Raw genomic sequence first — 6,123 nt, forward strand, 5'->3', positions numbered from 1 at the left:
TTCTTTTCCCTCCTTCTCCTCAATACACACGCACGCCTCACCGGGGAGCACAAAGGACCACAATTCCCAGAATGCAGCGCGCAGTGCTTCTGAATTACTTTCCCCAAGTTTCTACTAATGCTATAGTTCCTCCTGGTGGCTCGGGAGTTTGCACCTGCCTACCGTTTGTGTCTGGTAGTTTGGATTGTGAGCAGAGGGAGTCATATACAGCGTTTGTGACCTATATTCACACACCCGCAGGATTTTGCGCGGAGATCTTGGGGCAGAGTCTCATCTCCTCAGGCTGATCTTGAACTTGCTATGTACATGTTCCTGATCCACCTTCACCTCCGAAGGATCTGGCCTCCCACACTGAGGATTTCAAAACGCAAGCATACATTTCACCGTTCAACCTTACTTTTTATTACCTGATCTGCATTCTCTTTTATATGTTATTTGTCGTTTTGAAAATATTTGTCGTTTTCATGTCTTCGAAAAACGACTCAACATTTTTTTAATGCTAAAGAAACTGGGAGGAGGTGGTGGTACAGTATTTTACGTTTTAGCAGTGCTCTCTGCAGTTTTCTTTGCGTAGCGCTTAAAGCAAATCCATCGGTGCCCTTGACGTACACAAAAGACTACAACAAATAGGCTTTTTGCTTCAAAGGTGGGGCTCACTCAACTAAGGGCTTCTGTTCCTCCCCGGTTATTTACAGACGTGCTAAAGTGGCTCCCCTCCTTAACTGAAAGCATCAGACCTAGAAATGATAATGCTATACATGAAAAAGTCAAGGAAAGGGAATTATACTTAGAGAAATGCTTGCAATAAGACATTAGATAAAAAGAGAATGCAAACAGCAGTCATGTGTTTTAGTTTTTAAAAAAGACTTGTTTTATGTGTCTGTGTTTGGGCACATATGTGAAAGGGCATGTTTCCGTGTCCAGAAAAGGATGCGGGAACCCTTGGATCTAGAGTCATAGATGCAATATGTATATTACTGAGTGAAATGAGTCAATCTGAAAAAGGCTGCATACTGTACAATTTCATCTATATAGCACTGGGAGGGAGTAGTAAAGAACAAGTAAAAACCACCTACTGCTAGGGATTTGGAGGGTACTTTGAACAAAGGGGACTTTGGGGACAGTGAAATATATAAATATGTCAGATCCCGAAGAATGTACAGCACTGAGCAAGCCCTAGTGTGAACTATATGGTATTAATAATAACTTACCATTTCTGGCTTATCGTGATAACAAGTTGCCGTGGGAATACGAGAAGTTAACAATAGCGGAATTGGAAAAAGAGGAGAGATGGAGTATACTGAAACTATTTTTCACTGATTTTTTCCCCGATAAATCTAAACTTGTCCTCCTCTCCCCAAGTCTTTTAATTTAGAAATATGTGAGTGTATTTCTAAATAGGTAGTTTATTACGGTCAGAAATGAATAACAGATAAGTAGAAGCTAAGGGAATGACGATCCTTTTGATAAGGTAGCAGGCATTTGGTTAACTGCGGTATACTGTTGGGTGGGAAATAGAATTTGTTATGCAATGAGCTTAAATATTTACCTAAGAATACCAAGTGAGACAGTTAAGAGACCCAATTCTGCCTCAGATCACTGTTTATCATTCTTTAATGCAATTAATATTATTTGTTTTGTGCTAGGCTTGTCTTTACTGAAAACATACTTTTAATGTTTTCTGTAAATCTGTAAATGTTTCCTTACAAATCTGGCAACCCATTACTTTTTCTTTGACTCTTTCAGCTACTGGAATTTCAAGAGAAGAAACCTAGTTGTGTAGTCGTGGCCGAGTGGTTAAGGCGATGGACTAGAAATCCATTGGGGTTCCCCCGCGCAGGTTCGAATCCTGCCGACTACGGGCTATTTTAAATTTGGGTTTAAACTTGATGTTTCTATACTGATCTTTACCCAGAAGATTTTCATGTCTATCCTTTCCATGACAACAAGGCTATTTAGCGACAACGAGATTCACTTTATTTCCAGAAGCTCTCGGGTTGGTTTGTTTGTTTGTTTGTTTATTTTTAATGTAGCACCTTCGCCGCAGTCTCTCTTCCGGGAAGCGCAAATTCGAGTCCAGCCTTTATTTCCTGTCTTACAACCTGCTTGGTTAGAAGCCTCAGGAACTGCACAGTTTATAATTTCATTTTAGGACAGGAACTAGTGAACAACAAAGGCTACGAGACAAGGACTTTCTTTTTCTTTTCCTTTTCTATTTCTTTCCTATTGAATGCGCTAAGCCAGCCGTCCCATCACGCAGGCGCAGCTCTCGTTGCCAGAGCAGCGAACGAAGCCTTATTAGGCTTGAGTATCGGTGGTGTATAGTAAATACCGGAAACTACTGTACAGAAGCTAAAGGAACTTGAGAGACTTCCTGTACTGTCTCTGAACCGCTACTCCTATCTCGTTCTCGTTAGTATCGTGGTGAGTATCCCTACCTGTCACGCCGGAGACGAGGGTTCGATTTCCCCGACGGAGAAAGGAACACTATTTTAAATCCCTTCCCAAAAATGTAACACCGTAACTCCAGTTCTTCTTTCTTTAATACATTCATTCAAAACTTAAGAAATACAACAAAAACAGTAAGCTATACAAATCAAAAGGATTAGTCACACACAAATACCAATTTTACCAAGATGGGTGTACATTGGGCAGGTAAATACAGTAACCAAGAGATCAGTATCGCACCAGTAAATTTCATGTGCCTTGTGAGCTTTTGTATTAACAGAGCCCAATGCCAATATTCCTGGCAAAATGTGTAGGCTAATTAGAGGAAACATCAAATAAACCAAGACTCTTTCAGCTGACAGTATTTTAACAATAACAGTATTACAAAGCACAAAGAAAGACTGAATGTTTCACAGCTGACAGTGGAACATGATCTATACCTCTTTCTCTTGCTATACAGGTCATTTTTGCAGTAAGTGGTGAAGTTTGAATAAAGTGTATTGGTTAAATGCATCATTGTTAATTCCACCTTCCGTTAATTGTTCAATGGCTATATAACAATGTTTTAAGGCAATACATTCCTATAAAATACATATGTACTAAGGACTATCTTCAATATACCTTAAATAATTCAGAAAAATATATACATGTCTATTAAAACATGAGAGAGAAAAGAAACTACAGTAATAAGCTAAGTTTTGTTAACAGAAGGAATATTGTGAATAGTACTCAGGAGTTCTACATTAAAACAATTCTGGGGTTGGGGATTTAGTTCAGAGGTAGAGAGCACTTGCCTACTAAGCGCAAGGCCCTGGGTTCAGTTCTCAGCTCTAAAGAAAAAGAAAATAGTTCTGTCAGAATCGTTATAACTAATTTGTTACAACAAACTTTATTTATTTTTAAAATTCACTCCATGTTACAGTATGCATGAGGAGGCCAGAAGACAACTCGCAAGGGTGTGTTGTCTTCTGGGGCTCAAACTCAGATCATTAGATTTGCTGGCAGGTGCCTTTTATCCTCTGAGTTATCTTGCCAGCCTTTAAGAACTTTATACTGGGGGTGGGGGCTGGGGTGGGAAGTATGTGTTGGTGAAGGAGGTGTTGTGCACCCTCAATGCCTTCAATCCCAGGCAGAGACAGCAGTATATGTGTGAGTTCCAGATCAGCCTGGTCTACACTGCACAAACTGCAAGCCAGCCAAGACTATTGTGAAAAAGAAACCAAGTGTTATGACTAGGTAGAGAGGCTTTTCTGGGGGGAAATCGTTGATAAACTAGTGTCATAGGAGGGTCTTGTCTTTTTTTTTTTTTTTTTTTTTTTTTTTTTTTGGAGCTGGGGACTGAACCCAGGGCCTTGCGCTTGCTAGGCAAACGCTCTACCGCTGAGCTAAATCCCCAACCCCGAGGGTCTTCTTTCAATGCTGGTGCTGGTCAGCCCACACTCAGGGCAATACTGACATTTGTGAAGACCCCTTTGGAAGAACATTTCAGCTTCAGTATGTACACAGCACAGTAGATTACCATGACCCATCCATGTCTACCTTCAACTGAGTCTTCTTGGATCTCGGAGGCTAGAAATTTGAAACATTTTCCTAACACTTGCTGTTAGGGTCCTGGGCAAGACATTCCTAGAGTTCTGGTGTATTTCTGTTTGTTTTGTGTCCACAAGTATTGTCATGGATATATTTGGGGTTTTCCAAGAATGCAAGAGGACAAGGATTGTTCAGCTAATTTAACATCTGGAAGTTGTGGTGTTATAGAGCGCTGGTTCTCAGTGTGTGCTAGCCCAAAATCAGGAGCATTCTGCTTACTGTATTGTGAAAAGCTTACTAAGAAATGTAAACTACTGTTGGAGCACACTATGTTTTCTTAGGCTTGGCATCCATTAGTCACAGCATCAAACTCCGTCCAAAGTTGCTCACACTCTTGCTATTCATAATCTGCACTCTGAATCATCTTTTTCAACATACACCAAAATGGCATTTCTCTGCATCAACCTCGGGCCAGACCCTGAAGAGCAAGGGATGATCCTTGTGTCCCAAATTGGTCAGTTGGACTTATTCAAACTACTCAGTCCCAAGATGCTTATTTAATGTGACTGGTAATGATTGAGGAAGTTTACCACAATGTCATATGCCTGTCATCGCTGTATGTCACTCGACTAAGGACTACAGGCCCCATGCCTAGTTTGCCTTAACTATCAAAATCAAACGGAGAAGAAAATATGGTCCTTGAGAGCAAAGGTTCTCATTCCAAGTGGGCATAACTCAGGAGTTAGAGGGCTGGAGGCTTACGGTCACACAAAACTTTGACTGAGCCACTGGCTGCAGTCTGGATTCTTCTGTCTCATAGGAAAATAGTAAAACTCATGGACCACAGAAGGGTGAGCAGAAAAAGCAGTGTTTATTAGAAAGAAAAATAAAATGACAAAGACGAAAGACCTACTGCAGGGATAGGCATGGTAGCACATGCCTTTAATGGTAGCACTTGGGAGGCAGTGCTACATCATAAGTCTGAGGTAGCACATGCCTTTAATGCTAGCACTTGGGAGGCAGTGCTACATCATAAGTCTGAGGTAGCACATGCCTTTAATGCTAGCACTTGGGAGGCAGTGCTACATCATAAGTCTGAGGCCAGTCAGTGCTGTGTCATGACCATCTCAAAAACAAATACAAGCAAGAAAATAAAAGACCTCATAGAAAAAGAGGAATAAAGTCCCCTTCTTTTTCTTTCTTTCTCTCTCTTCCTTTCTTCCTTTCTTTTTCCCTTTCATTTTTTCTCACTTTTTTTCTCTTTTTCTTTCCCTCCCTTTCTTTTTCCCTTTCTTTCTCTTGTTCTTTCTGTCTTTATCTTTCTCTCTTTCTCTTTCTCTCTCTCTTTCTCTCTTTCTCTCTTTCGTTCTTTCTGGAAAGAAAGCAAAGCCCCTAAGAAAGCAGGAGGGGGAAAAAAAAGGTTGAGCTAATTAACAAGGAATTTGTATGGAACTATGGCAGAATCTGGACAAAGACTGAGGTCATTTCTTTTAAAGTTGGTTGATTTTCTGAGCTTATCACAGGTTGAGCCAGAGCAGGTCCCACATGTTCTGTGCATATCTTCCAAGACTGAAACAGGGAGACAATGACTTATGCACCTGCTGTCATTTAGAAAGTAGTCAGTAGTCGTGCTTATCTTTCACTTGCTTTGTCAGCTGTTAACCTTGACTGACTATCAGCTATGAGCCCAAGCCAGAGCTGCTCACCCTACTGGTCCTGCAGGTGTTTCTGGTCTTCCTTCCTAACACTTCAACTCTTTAATACAGTTCCTCATGTTGTGGTGGCCCACAACCATAAAATTATTTTTTTTGCAAATCCATAACTGTAATTTTGCTACTGTTAAGAATTCTTTTTTTTTTTTTTTTTTTTTGGTCTTTTTTTCGGAGCTGGGGACCGAACCCAGGGCCTTGTGCTTCCTAGGCAAGCGCTCTACCACTGAGCTAAATCCCCAGCCCCAAGAATTCTTATGTAGAGCCAGGAGGTGGTGGCACATGCCTTTAATCACACTTTAATCCTAGCAGGCAGGCAAACCTGAGTTTGAGGCCAGCCTATCTATGGTGTGAGTTCTGGGACAGCCAGGAATGCAGAAATAAACCATGCCTGAAAAACTTTTGAGAGAGAGAGACAGAGAGGGAGAGAGGAGAG

At 41.0% G+C, this 6,123-nt stretch overlaps 1 protein-coding gene and 1 non-coding gene across 2 annotated transcripts in view; one reads left to right on the forward strand and one right to left on the reverse strand.

Annotated features, from left to right (window-relative positions):
* The window catches only part of Zfp184 (zinc finger protein 184), a 37,110-nt gene extending 36,974 nt beyond the window's left edge, over positions 1-136 (reverse strand). Inside the window, exon 1 of the mRNA XM_039096163.2 lies at positions 42-136. The gene's annotated coding sequence lies outside the window, so the exon portion shown is untranslated. The remainder of the gene's footprint in view (positions 1-41) is intronic.
* A 1,643-nt stretch (positions 137-1,779) lies between these two features.
* On the forward strand, positions 1,780-1,861 carry Trnas-aga7 (transfer RNA serine (anticodon AGA) 7). The gene has a single exon. It is a non-coding gene; the product is annotated as a tRNA-Ser (tRNA).
* The last annotated feature ends 4,262 nt before the right edge of the window (positions 1,862-6,123 follow it).

This window comes from Rattus norvegicus, chromosome 17 (genome assembly GCF_036323735.1).
Source record: "Rattus norvegicus strain BN/NHsdMcwi chromosome 17, GRCr8, whole genome shotgun sequence".
NCBI classification, from domain to species: Eukaryota; Metazoa; Chordata; class Mammalia; order Rodentia; family Muridae; genus Rattus; species Rattus norvegicus.